We start from the raw sequence: 17969 nt of genomic DNA, 5'->3' as shown, positions 1-17969 counted from the left end.
CTCAGCTGGGTCAACACAATAGGAAAGTGCCAAGGTGACATGTGGAGGGGGAAGGGTTCCAGCCCCTTCCAGGAGAGGACTTGTGGTGCCTAGGAGAAGGTCAACAGACCTACACTTTGAGTTTGACCCAATGAACATGGAAGAGGGTGAATTCTTGGAACTAGACTGAAGCCCAGCAAAGTAAAGAGACTGATTTTATCCCAAATTCTCCAGGAATCAAGAATAAGGCAATCAATATTTCTACCTTACCATTTGCTTCCTTTTCAACTAGGTTGGGAAAATAGTGCTTGCTGTCTGGTTTTCCTTTCTATCGCAAAGATGGATCCAGGGAGTGTTATGGATTCAGCTTAAAAGCAATAGTGAGTTCAGGAATCCCAGAGTCCAGGGCTCACACGAGCCCTGCTCTCTCCAAAGACCTAGGAACCATGTGTTCAATCATGGGCCCGCTCCCAGCCACCCACATGATCAGACTGAGGTGAGAATGAGCTAGGCCAATGGCCACTCTCACTCTCGCAAACTTTACTTGAGAAAAGAGAGGACCCAAGCTGAATGCAGAAAGAGGAGACACATGAAATACAGGAGAAGCCACAAGAGGCCATGAGCACGCTGAAATTATAAAGAAGCCACGTACTGAGGAAGAAAACAACATGAGCAGAACGGAGAAGGGCCAGTTAATAAAGAAAAGAAGAACAAGGAGAACAACTACTTCTTAGTAGGAGAGGCTGAGAGAGAAGCCAAGCCCAGGAGAAGGTAGAACATTCCTGAGAAGATGCCAGCACTCTCAGGAGCGATGCTACATGAGGGAAGGAGCCCCAGGTGTACCCCAGATCCCCTGTGTCACCTCCAGAGAGCCTGGCTCCTTTGCTGACATGGGGGGCTCAACACCCCTCTTCTACTTGAGCCAGCCTGAGAGCACCTCTGGACCTGGGGTCCAAAAAACCACCTTGTGAACTTTGATTCCATTTTGTGCTGGATTCTAAAACAGAAAAATCAGACCAGAAGAGCCAGGAATGGCTTATGAAGAATCATTTGTGGCAGATTAAGCACATCTGCTTTTCTAAAAATGGTGTGGAAATTCAGAGTTTCTACTGGAATAGATTTTTTAGAAGAGTTGACGTTTTCCCCCTTTGCACCAATATGAAAGCCCTTCTTAAAAATGCAGACTTTAAAATCAAACACATTCTAAAAGGTAGTGAATAAATAAATGACTTTCTCCAACAAAAATATATGATATGTTGGCTTTCCTAAGTTCTCCCTGGCTTATTTCTATGACTTTTTATTAGGGAGAGAACACACCAAATACGTACCAGAGAGCCACAATTTTATTAATAATTTGCTAAGGGTTCTCTTCTTCCTCTTCCTCCTCCAATTCCTTTTTTTTTTTTTTTTTAAACTGGTAAACAGCTTTTTGTGGCACCTGGGTGGCTCAGTCTGTTGAGCATCTGCCTTCAGCTTAGGTCATGATCTTGGGGTCTGGGATCAAGCCCCACATAGGACTACCTGCTCGGTGGTAGTCTGCTTCTCCCTCTCTCTCTAACTGCCATTTCACCTGCTTCTGCTCTCTTTCTCTGCCAAATAAATAAATAAAATCTTTAAAACAAAAACAAAAACAAGAACTGGTAAGTAGCTTTTATCAGCAGTTTATTTCCCAAAGCCAAAAAGGCTCTCTCTTAACTTTCAACTACCACCTATCTCCAGAATTCTCCACTCCCCTAAGCAAGGAGAGGCTATAAGTCACTTTATTGTTTTTGATGGGCCCGGTCCTATCTGCTTCCTCCATGGGCACCCCAATGTGAAACCCAGCAGCAAATCTGGTTTTTGCATCAGTGCCTGTAACTCTTCAGGGAAACTGGGTTAGGGTGGGAGGAGGTATGTTAGAGCTCGTCTTATTAGAAGCTGAACCACGAATAAGACCTAGGAAGTCAGTACCAAGGCTACCAAAGGTCTCTCCTGTCTCAATAGCTCGGATCTTCACTAGTCTTATCCTTCTTCTGCTGCCTTTTTTTTTTTTAAGATTTTATTTATTTATTTGACAGAGAGAGCAAGAGAGCACAAGCAGTGGGAGCAACAGAGGGAGAGGGAGGAGCAGACTCCCCGCTGAGCAGGGATCCCAATATGGGACTTGATCCCAGGACCCTGGGGTCATGACCTGAGCCGAAGGCAGCCTCTTAACCGTCTGGGCCACCCAGCCACCCCCTTCTTCATACTTCTAAATCAGATCCAGGATTTCGACTGCTAACCAAGGGCCCAGGCCCAGAGCCATGAGATGAGCCAATAAACATGATCAGGTTCCTGGTTCAAAAGCTTGAAGTCATCAATTAGACATTTGCTGTTGTCCCATCTACTTCATGGAATGCAATTTCTGGGGCAGTATTGGGGTATATGATGATATTGTCAAACCAGACATCAAACTCATCCTTGAGGAGATCATGGGAGTATTTATATTTTTAGCCATCAAGATCTTTCTTGGTTGGACTCCAGTTGAAATCAATCCTTGTCCACATAGTGCTGTTCTCTTCCTATCACACGGGATGCTAGTACTGCTTTAAATCACCACACCCACAGCGGCAGCACTGGGTTCTCCAACACAAGGGTCTGGGACAGCAACCACCATCTTGGATCCAAGAATTTTTTATTTCTGTCACAGTGTTTTTGATCTCTGACTTGTTTTTGTTGTTGTTGTTTCTAAGGATTTCCATCTCTCTGCTTCCTCTGTTCTTACATGCTGTCTACTTCATTCATTAGAGCCCTCAGAATAATTGTTTTAAATTCCCAGCTGGAGAATTCCAATATCCCTGCCACGTCTGGTACTGATACTTGCGCCATTTCTTCAAATTGTTTTTTTTTTTTTTTTAACCTTTTCGTATGCCTTGTAATTTATTCCTGATAGCTGGATGTGAGGTACTGGGTACAAAGGACTGCTGTAAATAGGACTTTAGTAATGCAGTAGTGAGATATGGGGGGAGGACTGGACTGTACATGGAGATGCCCCTGGACTCTGAACTTCACGTGTTGCTCATTTTTTTTTTCTTCTTAGGTAAGACAGGATGGCTCAAGTGGGCTGGAGTTGGGTATTTCCTTTCCCAGGTTAGGCTCTGGTAAAGTAGTCTCCCCTGACAGCAGGCCTTGTTTAGAAGAGCTAAGGGCCATGGCACATTTCAAAATGGTTCCTTCTCTCCTCCCCTGCCAGACAAGGGAATTCCCCCCACCCCCACTCCGGATATTTGGTGTTTACTGTGAGGACCTAGTCAAGCTCGTGCAGGTAGATCTCACAAATGTGTGAAGGGTCTCCCTGGGGAGTTTTGAACTCAGACTTGTCTACACTGAGCTTCCCACCATGTATCAGTCACATTTGCTGTTCTCCCATGTGGCACTGGTTCTCACACGGCTTCTGCTCGGCTCTGTGCCGGTGAGCCGTGACCTCCTATGTTCACCTGTCTCCCCAGACCTGGGGCAGTGGTTCACCCTGTGTCCTCACTTCTCTTCCTGTAGTTCCCCTTGCTTGTGCTTTCTTTTTTTTTTTAATGTCACCTTCTTTTTTATTTGTTTGTTTGTCAGAGAGAGAGCGCGCACAATCAGGGAGAGCAACAGACAGAGGGAGAAGCAGGCTCCCCATTAAGCAAGGAGTCTGATGCAGGACTCAATCCCAGAACCCTGGAATCATGACAGACACTTAACTGACTGAGGTACCCAGGCATCCCATTGTGCTCTTTCTGACAAATAAATAAAATCTTTGGGGGAATAGAAGAAGAAAAGAAGAAGAAGGAGAAGAAGGAGAGGAAGAAGAAGAATTGTTGATTTTTTTCCATGTGTTCACATTCTTACCTGCTGTGAGGACAGAGTGGTGGTCCCAAGCTCCTTACCTGCCGAACTGGAAAACAGAAAGTCCCAAGAAGTTTTTAAAATCCCTTTGTCTCCACCACAATACCACGAAACAAGACAGCGAGCATTGTTGGCCACCATTCACATTTTACGTTATCCCTTTTTCTTTAAAATTTAATTATTTGGGGACGCCTGGGTGGCTCAGTGGGTTAAGCCGCTGCCTTCGGCTCAGGTCATGATCCCAGGTCCTGGGTTCGAGCCCCACATCGGGCTTTCTGCTCAGCAGGGAGCCTGCTTCCTCCTCTCTCTCTGCCTGCCTCTCTGCTTACTTGTGATTTCTCTCTGTCAAATAAATAAATAAAATCTTTAAAAAAATTTAATTATTTGAAACATATTGGGGAAGTTGCAGTGAATGGGAAAGCTCGACTTTTAAAATCATAGTAGCATCACTGCAAATAGCTATCTCCATTACACCTAACATTTTATATTATCTTAGAGTAAACTCTAGAACTATACTCCAAAAATGAGAAATAGCCTCTGGTCCATGATCTGACCTAAACTGAAATACCTTACAGATGTTAGGGAGGAGCAAGGCCATGGACGTAAAAAAAAAAAAAAAAAAAAAACAAAAAACAAAAAACTGCTTGACCGTTTGGTGTCCAGGGGCCTTTCATGGAAAGTAGGGGTCAGGTTGTCCGAGTCTCCTGGTTGCGCATGGACGCGTCCCCACGTGCTCTGTCAGAGTGGCGCGGAGCTCATGCTGACAGAGGGAACGCCTGCGAGGACATGTTTGGGAAATGGACGCAAGACCCAGGTAAATGTTATCTTCTGAGTGGAACTGGTGCTGGGAGAAGGAGACCAGCGATTTGAGAAGATCATTTCTTTTGGTGATTTTGTTCGTCGTCTGTGGCAGATACTGCATATTATTTCAAACATCACCTCCAACACTGTCTGGTATACATCCCTGATCTGGAGAGGCCAAAAAAGGGAAATCCGTCCTTTCCAGACTCCCTTAAGAAGCACTTGTTGCTCTCCAGTTGGAACGGATTATTGTCTGCATTCTTCTGGGAGTAAGCAAGCGTTCTAGATTATACCAAACAGATGCATCCATGAGAGACTTGGAAAGCAGCAAAGAGTGATGGAAGGTGACACGGAGTGAGGGACATGGGATCTGCAGCAAGCATGGAGAATGGAGGTGTCTGTTCTCCTAGAGGCCAAGGGCTTCTCTGTGGTCCCAGCAACATGTGGTCTGATTAGCTGGCAGTGGGGGCTGTGAGGTTTCTGCTAAAAAAGTCTCCTTGTGGGATTGGTGCTTCTTCTGGTTGTTTGTTCCTACATAGTACCCAAGCTTAGCTCCCTGGTCCTCCTGCAAATTCTATCCTAACTCTCCTGAAACTAGCTGAGTGGGTTCTGTTGTTCGCCGCTAAGTAAATCTGACCTCTTCATGGTTACATGCAATGAGCCGCAGGTAGATTGCCACACAATCCGTTCATATTTTTCTCTCTTCTCCAGTGCTTCCAAATGACCAGCTAAGACTCCAGGGTCCAAAGGACGACTCTGATGGTCCAGCTAAGGAACCTAAACCAAATTTTTTAAATACACTAGATAGGCCAGTCTGAAAAGTTCAGAATTTCCTCACAAACTCTACCCTAAAAACACTTCTGATATCTTTATGTTCAAAGGAGCTCATCTTGAAGAAATTAAATATATCCTATGTTTTATACAGGAGGCCCACTTAAAATGGCCTCAAAATAGCTAAAATTCTTTTGAGAAAAAGAAATTTGAATGGAAGATGTTGTGTAGTCCAATTCATTAGTGAAGAGTTTGAGTTGGGTTTTTTTCTGTCATTTCTTTTACATCTCTCCGTTCAGACCTTTTTTTTAATTAGGTTTTAACATAAGTTTTCCATGTTTCTTAACTAGTCCCCTTAAAAAATAAAAAAATTTTAAAAAGGTAATTTTTAAGCAATTGCTTTTGTTCCAAGAACCAGGTCTAGATCTGGTTTCCCTGTCAGGGAAGCCTACTCTTATTTTAAATCTGGAGGTTGAGTTATACACAAAACTCATTGACTAATTCACACATGAAAACCATGACTGAGAAACTCTGGACACAATGAGCATACAAATAATTACTCAGTCAATAAGAAATAATGATGGAAGAGGGTAAAAGAAAGTTGGTTAACCAAAACTAGATCTCTTTTATTTTGAGACTGAGTATAGAAAAATGTCAGGAGGACGGGGATAGAGTAGGTCTTGAGCACTATAACAGGAATCTGATGTCCATGAAAAAGATGTCCCCATTCTTAGTCAAGGACAATTCCTCTCATGCAGGTACTAAGGCCAGGAACCTGGGAATTATATTCTTCACCCTTGTCCCTCTCTCTCAGAGATGGTCCATTACCAGACTTCTCCATTCCAACTCCAACATGTTTCTTAAATTCATCCACATCTTTCCAAGCCTCCTGGCAACGTCCGAGTCCAGCTGGACATCATCTCTGGCCGGGTCTCTGCAGTAGCCTCCTGACTGGCCTGCCTGCTTCCATGCCTGGCCTCGGACAAGCTATTCTCTGTGTAGTAGCCAGAGCCAACGTTTCAACGGGGCAGCAGGCCGAGCCACATTGACACGCCATGCCAGGGGCCTGCCCACCCTGCCAGGCTCATCTCACATACCCTCCACCATGCTCCATTATGTCCCCCTTCCAATTCCTTACAGGCCAACCTCCTCTTTTTCTCAGAGCCCACACAAGAGAACATCTTATCTGCTGTAATGTCCTTCACTGACTCTTCGTGGGATTTACTCAGCTCTGAGCTAACTGCCACTTTTCAAGCCAGGCTCTCTCCCACTCCCTCCCCATACCCGTGAGCCTACATGGTACATCCCACCCCCAGCCCTTCCTACTCTCCCGGCACTGGTTCTTTTCGTGCAAACTGTCTCAAAGTTTGTAGTTATATATTTTCTCCTATCTTCTCTGGTTTATGTCACTTCCCCACTAGACTTAAAGATTCTCAAAGACTGAGGTCTTCCCTATTTTGTTCACCATTGTGTTCCTAGAACCTAACACTATGCCTGGCACATAGCAGGTTCTTGTGTATATCCATTTTCATTTCTAGACAGATCAGAAAGTTACAACAAAGGGGGAATTAAATCAACAAAACTCTGGTTGAAAACAAATCCCTCCAGTACCTCTATAAACTGGGGGAAGGAAAAATAATAATGAATTACATATAAAGCTCACTGTGGTTGTTTCCACCTTCCACTCTGCAAAAATATAGATAAAGTTTCTTGGGGCGCCTGGGTGGCTCAGTGGGTTAAGTGTCTGCCTTTGGCTCAGGTCACGATCTCAGGGTCCTGGGATCAAGACTTTCATTGGGCTCTTCGCTCAGGGCGAGTCTGCTTCTCCCTCTCCCTCTCACTTTCACTGTCTCTCAAGTAAATAAATAAAATCTTTAAAAATATATATAGATATAGATAAAGGTTCTTGTAATTGGACTTGTAAAGCAGTTTGCATTATCTACTAATGTTACAGATAAGCATACTCAGCAATCCACACTTACTGTATAACCAACAAAAACATACGCAAGAATGTTGAGAGCAGGGGTGCCTGGGTGGCTCAGTGGGTTAAGCCTCTGCCTTCGGCTCGGGTCGTGGTCTCGGGGTCCTGGCATCGAGCCCCGCATCGGGCTCTCTGCTCGGCGGGGAGCCTGCTTCTCCCTCTCTCTCTGCCTGCCTCTCTGTCTATGTGTGATCTTTGTGTCAAATAAATAAATAAAATCTTAAAAACAAACAAACAAAAAAGAATGTTGACAGCAGCATTATTCATAACAGTCCTAAACCGGAAACCACCCAGTGGCCACCGACAGTAGGCTAGATACATAAATTATGGTTTAGAGCTTATGCGATATAACACAACTACAACCACAGGCAGCAACATAGGTGAGTTTCATAAACATAATGGCGAGACGGGGGAAAAAATCCATTGCCCAAGCTACAGTGTGTATGACTCCATTCATATAGAACTCAAAACAAACAAACAAAAAAACAGACAAAATTAAACTACAGTGTTTAAGGAGACATGCTTAAAGGTATCCCTAAACATGAAATCACTGATCCTAAGAAAGAGCAAAATAGAGATCATCATAAAATTCAGATCCTAGTTACCTTTGGGGAGCTGTGGGGGCATGAGGAGGTCTCTGCATGGTTGATAAAGTTCTATTTCTTGACCAAGGTGATAGCTACATACATGTTTACTTTAGGGTTAATATCAAAGTATTTTTTAAAAAACTAAAGATGAGTAAGTATCACTTATTGAAAGTACCAATTCTTGAGCCCAAGTCCCAGAGAGTCTGATTCAATGGGTATAAGTCAGGCCCACAAAGCTATATTTTTAACAAAGAACTCAAGAGATTCTAATCCAGGTAGTCCTCAGGCCAGGCTTGGCGGAATAAAGACTGACAACCTCATAGCTGGGAAGCATTTTAAGGGACAGTTAGAAAGCTTCCCCAGATTCCCAACTTATTGCCTTGACATGATGAGCTGGGGGCTTCAAAACCGTGCCTTCAAGAGCTCTTTTGATCCAGGCATGGAGCCCATTGGTAGGGGACAGAGATACAAAGACCACTTGCAACCCAGCAACTGTTTAAGTAAACTTGGAAACAAAGCGAAGAAGAAGCTCAGAATTGCACTGCAGTGTCTCTAAGATCACAGCTGTGTGTCTCACAAGGGAACTGACCATTGCATAGTTTCTAAACTACATAGATCACTCTCTTAGCTTTTAAAATAGCGGCTATCTGATCATCATTGGAATCGTTTTGCTTATTTATCATGGGCCAAAGGCCATTATCTTGCAATGTGTGATAGAGAAAATCAGGCCCAGTCTCCGTGGTGCCATGAAATCCCTAAGTGCTCGTGTGCAGTGCAAGTGTGCCCTGCAGAAAAAGACTGGTTTTCTAGGGAGACACACTCACAAAATGCAGGAGCACGGAAGGAGCAGACCCACTGTTCCCTTGACTTTCTAACAGAGAAGTTTGCAGAGCTTTCTCTCTGGGCAGCAGCTCCTGGGCCCCAGGCTCCTTCCCCACTCGCCTCTGCCCTAATCCACAGGGCTCTGTGCCTGCCTGACTGGTAAACAAGAAGCCATGGTCCCTGGAGACTAGGCTGAAGTCACCACTGAAAACCACTCAGCCAAAACTAGCCAAATATACCCATTCATCAGAACAACTTGCCTCTTAAAGTTAGGTCCTAATCCCTTACTAATGCTGCCTGCCAAAGAAGCCTGTGCTGGGTTGGGTTTTGTTGGGTTGGGTTGGATTGGGTTGCGTTTCAGCTCCTTGGACACTTGTGATACTTAATGCAAGGGGTCTTCCCTTTCTCTCTTTTTAGCCTATCCTCAACCCCTCTTGGGTTCTATGATTTTTTGAGAAACTACACTTAGGATTCCTCCAATGTTGACTGAAACCAGACATGTTTGGGACACATCTGGAATCTCTATCTTTCCTTTCCTGGCCCGAGCTGGCAGCTTTCCCCCAAAACCCCCTACTCTGATGATCCCACCTGCCACCTGACATCCACCCACCACTGATGCCCAGCCCCCAGGTCCCAGAGCTCTGTTGTTGCCCCGATGGGTTCCCACCAGCCGGAGGAGCACCTTCTGTGTTTCAACCTCCCCTCCCAGCTCCGAGCCCGTTTGCAAAGGGAGGCTGATGGAAAGAGTTTATTCCTAAGCTGGAGCATTAAAATCAGGGTGGGCTTTGAGGAAAATGATCAGGGGGCACTAGGCTGCCATGACTTTATTGAGTTTGGAAAGTCTGTGGAGGAAAAAGTATTATACATATGCAGGCCTAACCTCTTAACACATTTTCCAAGGATCTCAAGTGAAAAAATTTAATACACAAAATGGGAAGAACTGCAGCTTTGTGGGTGGTATCATGGAAAAAGCTTCGGGCCAGGAGGAGAGAGAAAAGGATTCTCTTCTCATTTCTGCCAATAAATAGTTTGGGGCCTTACGCAAATTGCTTGGTCTTCAGTTTCCTTATTTCTACAAGGAAGTATTTGGATTTACCACCAACTTCTTCTAGCTCAGAGATTCTGTAAGTTTACGGGTCCACATTATTCGTGTTATATTACGTTTAAGGACTATGTGAGCAAAACCCTGACCTCAAGACTTAACTGTGCTACCCATGTTTTTCCTCTCCATCCAGGGTAATGCTACATTTCCAGCAGTACCTGCTGGCCAGAGGTCCACCTGCTCGTCACACATGTGTATCATCTGTGCCCTCGAAAATTCACTAACTTCTCTCCCGCCTCATCCCTGGATTGCAGAAAGAACGAACAATAGAGTATAACCAAACAGAAACAAATAACCAGCATTGGGACAATGTAAATAAGTCTGGAAAATCCCAACCAGAGACTGAGACATTCAAGTCCTATAGAGTTTTGTTATAGTTCTGTTTCAAATTTGGCCCCAAACTTCCTGGAAGCCAAAGAGAAAAAGGCAGCCTACAGATACACAATTAGCACCTTGGAACGGAGAGTTCACAAACACATGAACCAACACTTTCAGGGATGTGTGGCTTCCCTACACCCCATTTCCAAGAGACACCTCTGGGGCTTTACGTATGGGAACCAAAATCAACAGAGCAGATCCTGCACTCAGCGGCCAGCGCTCAATGAAATCAGTGGGAGAAAGCATCTGGTTTGTTTTGTACCATTTCTCACAAAACCTGCGGCAGTCTGGCTGTCCGAAGCTACGAAGTCAGCTGGCGATCAGTGCTACACAGGAAATGGAAGCGGTGTCAGGGGGACAATGCGTGGTGGGGTTGGCCAGAACTGTTCCCATAAAATAGTGAGGGAAGGCCTTTCTGATCTGGTGGCATCTGAGCAGACGTCTGGAGGAAGTAAGGGAGCGAGTCTTCTGGATCCCTGAAAAAAGCATTGCACACACAGAGAGAGCAACAAGTGCAAAGGCCCTGAGGTAGAGCACACTTGGTGTGTTGAAGGAAAAGGCAGGAGGGCAATGTGACTGGAGTCAGGTAAGTGCTAGGGCCAGTGACCAGGAGCTGAGATCAGAAAGGAATCATGTCAGGGACAGTGTGGAGAGCAGACTGTGTGGGGCCACCAAGAGCTTTGGCTTTCACTGTAGATGAAATGGGAAGACATTGGAGGCTTTCAAGCACAGTGGGACTGATGTATGTAGCTGGAAATAAGTATTGCAGCTTCTTCCTCCTTCTGAAACACCCAGAAGCCACAAACAGAGAGATCTGGGACCCCCTCCTCTGCCATTGATGGGGTCTTCTCCACTCAACCTGAAGATTCAAGGTAGGCATAGCCCTGAGAGTGAGCATCTCCTTAATTCTGCCTTACCTTAGTTTGGAACTTGACCCCTTACAGCCAGTGGTTTCCAAATGACCTTTGCTCCTTGTGTCCTGAACATCCTTCAGACAGATCCTCAGAGAAGTGATCAGTGGGCTCTAAGCACCCACCTCTGCCTGCTTCAGCAAGTATATTCTGTTTCTTTTCTTTCTTTCTTTTTAAGATTTTATTTTTAAGTCATCTCCACACCCAACATGGGGCTCAAACTCCCAACCCCGAGACCAAGGGTCTCATATTCTACCGACTGAGCCAGCCTGGCATCCCCAGAGCTTCTGTGTCCTGTCAGTCAGTTATCGCTTGCAAAATATCTGCCTGGGAAAAAGGGCTAGAGAATCGTCACTGTACTGCCCTTGGTTATCCGTGGCCACCGTAGGTGGGTGTGGGAAGGTGGGTGGAGGAAACCAGCAGGAGAAGGCAAAACTATACTCCGAAATTGTTGCAACTGTGTACAACAACCAGGCATAAATTCTGTTTGTTTTAAAGGAATCATGATATGGAAGAATTAAAACCTATGAAATGATTGGAAGATGCCAGGATGTGGCCATTCTGAGGTGGTCCTTGGTGGGTGCTGTTCAGTCTGGATAGAGAGAAGGCTGGAAGGGAGAGAAGAAAAGAGGTGTTTTGTCTTGTGGACACCCCCAAAACTTTCTGGACTTAATAATAATAAAAAGCAAAGTTTGGTGAGTCCAAAGGAAGCGTGTTGAATTGGATGGTTGTCTGTCACAGACACAAACAAGCACAAACAGGGTATGGAGAAAGCATCTCTGGGAGTGTCTTCATGCTACCGTAACCAATGCCACAAACCAAGTGGGTTGAAATGAGCAAGATGTGTTCTCCCATCTTCGGGAAGCCAGAGGTCTGAAATCAAGGTATCAGTAGGGCAATGCTCCCCCTCAAAGATTCATGGGGAGAATCCTTCCTTGCCTCTTCCAGCTTCCAGTAGATCTGGACGTTCCTCGCTCTGTGGTCCCATTCTTGGCCTCTAGCTTCACAGCACCTTCTCCTTCTCCCTAGATGTCTCTTATTAGGATCACTTGTTGGACGTGAGGCCCACCCAGGGACTTGAGACATATTGGACTTGAGACACCCAGGATGATTGCCTCTGGAGAAACTTCACTTAATTGTATCTACAAAGACTCTTTACAAACAAGGTCACATTCCCAAATATGACAGATCTTTTTGGGAACCACAGTTGAACTCCTGGAATGGGCACTTCTAGAGCCAGCTGGAACCCACAATCAGTGGTAGATGTTATGGCCTCCACCACCAGGGAGAAGCAAGGATGCAGCCAGAGGGGACTGCCAAGACAAAGTGTAATGTCCAGTACAGAGTAATTGCACACAGTTAGAATACAACTCCAAACATGTAGGAAGCAGGGGAGAACAGGGTTGCAGCCATTCAGAAACAGCAAGGAGCCAGGAGCTGGAAAGCAAAGAGTTAGGTGAAGGCTCATGAAGTCATGGGAGAGGGTTAAGGAGGAAGCTGGCACCGGGGACACAGTGGCTGGGTGTGGCACAGCGGTCTGGGACCCTGGCTGCACTTTAAAATCACCTGGGAACTTCTGTTTTTGGGTTTTTTCTTTTTAACGATTTTATTTATTTATTTGAGAGAAAGGGAGACAGCATGGGGGTGGGGGTAGGGGGGGTAGAGGCCGGTGAAGAAACAGACTCCCCACTGAGCAGGGAGACCCATGTGGGGTTCCATGTGGGACTCCACCCCAGGACCCTGCGATCATGGCCTGAGCCAAAGGCTGATGCTTAACTGACTGAGCCGCCCAGGCGCCCCACCTGGGAACTTCTTTAAAAAATATTAAAAGCCAGGCCCCTCCCTCAGAGGTTCTGATTTAATGGGGTTGGATTGGTGCCAAGGCATTGGGTTTTTTTTTTTAATAGGTTCCCAGGGGATCCTGGCGTGCAACTAGGGTGGAGGAACACGAGTAGCCAAAAGAGCAGTGGGGGAAGCGGCCCAAGCCCCAGGTTTTCCTCCAGGGTCTGATGCTTTCATGGGACAAGCAAATCCACCTCTCCCTGGGGATGGGCCATGGCCCAGAGATAATACTGAGGTTGTTCTTACTGTGTTTTAAGCACTCCCTTCACACAATCATCTCAGCCTGGCTCCTGCCGCCAGGCCAGCTTCAAGACCCGCTGTGAATACACACTGTTCCGATTTTGCTTTCCATCTCCTTCTGCACAAATGCAGTGGTTGTGTTTCCTTAAAAAAAAAAAAAAAAAGAAGAAGAAGCATAGTCACCCTCTGTCACCAAACAACATCACTATAGTCTTAGTGACTGTATTCTCTATGCTGTATTTTTCATCTCCATGACTTATTTATCTTGTAAATAAAGTTAAGTTTGTGCCTCTTAATGCAGAAAGCCATTTCAATAACTCATAATTTAACTTCCTCGTTTATAGGTGAGAAAATCTGTGTCCTGGAAATGTCCCAAATTGCACCCAAGGTCGCAGAAGTAGTTAACGGGGTCAGCACCGAGAGACAGCCCGCTACTCAGCTTCTGGTTTAGCGTTCTTCTGATGCAGCCCAGTAACTTAACGAGCTTTGTATGTTTTCTGTCTCTGTTATACTTGCATTTTTAGGAGGGCTTAGCATGATCTTTAAACCTGGGTATTTCACTGTGGAATCTCAGAACATTTAAAACTCATGACCCTGAGATCAAGACCTGAGCTGAGATCAAGAATCAGAGTCGGACACTGACCCAATGGGGCCCCACTCCCCCAGGCGTCCCAGAGGAGAACACTGAGCCATGTAGGGAATTGTTGAATCGTTGTGTTGTATACCTGAAACTAATATAACACTTTATGTTAATTATACTTCATTAAAAATAAATAAAAGAATTGTGTTAGACCCTTACAATAATAGATAAGTTGGTAGGTAATTAAATAGGTAGTAGATAGATAAAATGGCTTTCTACTTATACCATAATCCAAATCCATGGGAGTGAGCTAAAAATCAGAAAGGAACTATTATTTGTTCTTAGTGAGGACCAGCATTGAGCTGGGTGTTTAGTGAAATATGTTTTCTCAATAAAATTTTACGAGATATGACACAGGTGATTCCTCCACTCTCTCTGTCCCTTCTACAGCTGAGAACACTGAAGTTTCTTGGCTTACATGATTTTTCCCTTAGTCACACAACTTGTAAGAGGTGGAAGTTGGGATTGCCTACCTGGATTTATTTGACTCCACGATTCATTAAAACATGATTTTCTATACTTGCAATTTTGTTCTTGAGTTTTCATCACTAGTTGGAGCCTAGCACAATCCATGAAAAACAGTGGGTGCTCAGTACATGGTTTTAGGGTAAGCAAATGTTGACTATAAATTGGTTCATCTCAAATCCACAGCACCCAGAACAGTACCTAGCACACAGTAGGTGCTCAATAAATATTTGTTATAGTAGATTACTCCCTGAACACAGTGGTCCAAAACACTGTTACAGCTGAGAGGACCAACAATGGCTCAAATGTTTGGCCTAAAAGGATACTGGGAAATGGAATAAAGCAAAATAGCATATTCCTAACCTAGAACAGGCTGTGCGTTATTCACCATGCTATGTGGCTATCCCACCAAGACTTCTACCTCCACCCTATGTACCTACAAAGAGAAGTGAAGGAGCTGGAGAAAATTCAGAGTTAGAAGTGTCTTTGTAGGGGTGCCTAGGTGGCCTCAGGTCATGATCAGGGTCCTGGGATGGAACCCCTCTTTGGGGTCCCTGCTCAGTGGGGAGTCTACTTCTCCCCCTCCCCCCAGCTTGGGCTCTCTCTCACTATCTCTGTCTCTGTCTCTCTCTCTCTCAAATAAATAAAAATTTTAAAAAAATAAAGAAGAAGTAGTCCTTTTGTGAATGGACACTCTTAAAACTATGGACTCTTCAGTCTCCAGTGCTCTCTTCTCAGCCAATCAACAGAGTTGCTGCTTTCTCAATCGGTGGTCTGTCTCCAGTCCGAAAGCTACCAGATCATCTCCAAGGCCATGTTTGTATCCAAACATTCCAAAAATCTAAGCTGAAAAAGGCACTTGTGTTTGACACGACACTTAAACTGATTCAAAGATACGCTGAATTAGATCACCACAATCTAATTTTAGGACATGTCTGTCAAATGCCCCTCAAAGAAATCCTGTACACACTAGCAGTCTTCCTCATCCCCACTTAGCCATCCTCTACTCCAGGCAAGGAATTTATATAGATGATAAATAGCTAACAAGCTCGATAGACAGAGATTGATTTATTTTACATATATATATGTATATATGTGTTATGTATATAATACATTACATACATATTTTCTTATGTATACATTACATGTATATACACAATTGACCTTGAACAACAGGTGGTTAGGGTTACTCACTGCCTGCTCAGTCAAAAAACTGTGTATAACTTTTGACTCCCTCAAAACTTAACTATTGATAGCCTGCTGACCAAAAACCTTACTGATAACATAAACAGTTGATTAACACATATTTTACATATTATATGTAATAAAGTAAGCTAGAGAAAAGAAAATATTATTAGGAAAATCAGAAGGAAGAGAAAATACAATAGAGTACTGTATTTTCAGTACTGTATTTATCAAGACTGTATTTTTTTTTTAAATCCACATATTAGGGGACCGTGTTCTTCAAATGTCAACTGTATATTCTCCAGAGAAACAAAACCAATAGGAGATATATAAGAATAAACACTATTTACATATGTAAGGATATATATTATATGGTATTTTTAAGGCTATATATCAAATATATTGGTATACTTATCATATGATTTATATATTAGGATATATATGTATTTCTCCTATTGATAATATTTCTCTGAAGACTCTGGCTAATACAGCAGTCTTTTCCCTGAACTGCTTCATTGTTGAATTCCTACGTCTTGGGTTGGATTTCCTGGGGAAGATTTCGGGGACTCTGCTGTATGTGGGGCAGGCCAGGAAGCTTGCTCGGGCAGTCTTCTTAGGCTGACGTCAACTCCCAAAGTGGGACTTGGCTATGAGCTGTTATCAGCCACTGTTCCTGGCAGCTTGGAGAGTGAGTGCCCTGTCTTGAAGTCGGAATCTGGGCCACACACTACAGCATCCACTACACCTTGAATGTTTCCATTTTCACCAAATGAATGTACAATTTGGGGATTTTTTTTTTTTTTTTTTACTAAATCAATTAAGAGATAAAAAATCATCCTTTGTACTCTGGTGAGGTCTTCTTTAGATGTTTAAGAGCTTTAGCAAGCAAAGCTGAGTAAGAAACAAAGAAACTTCACCCTCGCTACATGATGAAAAAATTCTACAGCAGTTGGCAAGAACAGGAGAAGCTCGTGTTTAGATATTAAAAGAAAACCTCGAAGGTACTTACACAAAACACCGGCAGTCAAAATGGAGAGTCTCATACATAAAGACAGGCAGGCTGACAGACTGACAGAAAGACCAATAGTTCTCAAGGCAAACATCTTAAGTTACAGCAGCTCTTGGCTTATTTATTTTCCCCATTAGGTAGTACATTCAAAGGACCTTCATGTGGTACGCTGAAGATCAAAGTACATTTTTTCAGAGGAGAAAAAAAAAAAGAAAGGACCAACTATTCCAAATATACATATGTTCTGAGTTGTGAATATTTTCCATCCTTTGTTGTAGGAAAATAAGTTGAAGACAGGAAAGAACTAGGTGATAGAATCAATTGTGTACATATCTTTGTCAAGAGAGGACGCCAAATTCAACACAGCATTAGCCTGTCTGTAAGCCGAAGCTTCCAGAATGTAAAATAATCAGTGACTCCCTTGCTCCATATATCTTTTGCTGTTATTACATTTGAGACATTTGTAAAAGTCAATTTTCTTTTAAAGAAAAACAATTGCATATTGAGACTTCTAGGTACCACAGCATTTTCATGGTCTCGCCCTTTTTTTTCTTTTTTAGCCTCAGACAAGAGCTTTCTCCTGTGGAGAGTCCTATTTCCCCATCTCTTTCAAGAATAGTTTAGATTAAAGGGCTCCTTCTATGTTATCCTAGTACTTCCATGAAAAGAAAAACCACACGTTATGTTCTGGAAATTTCCCCAGTAGAAAAGACTTCTAACACACATTCAGCAACAAGTCCAACACATTGATTGTTGGCCCTCTGTGGGCCAGATACTGGGCCAGGCGCTCAGGCTACACTCATTGACTAAGACACAAAAAGCACGAGGAAACAGGCAACCCCAATGCAAGGCAGGAAATTCCAAGACAGCACGTAAAGGAGCGCTGGCATGATGCCTTGGAGACCATCTGCCTGGTCCTAGGGAGGGAGTTAGAAGGCGAGATAAGCAATCATGGAAGAAATGGCACATGAGCCTAGTCTTAGAGGATAAGCAGCAGGAGATGCATGAAGAATCCAGGGAATGACCGTCCGGGTTTGGGCAATGGTGACCACAGGCCCCTCCTTGTTGTATTTGAAAGAAAGGACAGGGCCAGAGGAGGTGAACTGGAAAGGTAGGCAGAAGGCAACCACCAAGGGCTTTGAATGGCACCTTAAGGAGCTTAGAGTCATTAAAGAGGATCACAGCCAGAGCTGCTCTTAGACCAGTCATTCTGGCAGCTGCATGGAGAAGGAATTTAAAGGACACAATACAGAATCAGAGAGACCAGCAAGGTGGTTCTTAGAGTTCAGGCAAGAGGTGGTGAGTGCCAACTTCATTAGGCAGGGGCACCTGGGGGCCACATGAGGGGACAAATGTGAGAACTATTGTAGAAGCAATAGGGGGACTAGATTACTGATAGGATTTAGGAGTGAG

General features: G+C 44.1%; 1 long non-coding RNA gene across 1 annotated transcript; it reads right to left on the bottom strand.

Annotated features, from left to right (window-relative positions):
• Positions 1-9994: 9994 nt before the first annotated feature.
• LOC125083163 (uncharacterized) lies at positions 9995-11736 on the bottom strand. Its single transcript, XR_007122193.1, has 3 exons — positions 11182-11736; positions 10527-10740; positions 9995-10129 (listed from the first exon to the last, which is right to left on the bottom strand). It is a non-coding gene; the product is annotated as an uncharacterized LOC125083163 (long non-coding RNA).
• Between the last annotated feature and the right edge of the window lie 6233 nt (positions 11737-17969).

This window comes from Lutra lutra, chromosome 13 (assembly GCF_902655055.1).
Source record: "Lutra lutra chromosome 13, mLutLut1.2, whole genome shotgun sequence".
Taxonomy (NCBI): domain Eukaryota; kingdom Metazoa; phylum Chordata; class Mammalia; order Carnivora; family Mustelidae; genus Lutra; species Lutra lutra.
This window is presented reverse-complemented; position numbering and strand designations above follow the sequence as displayed.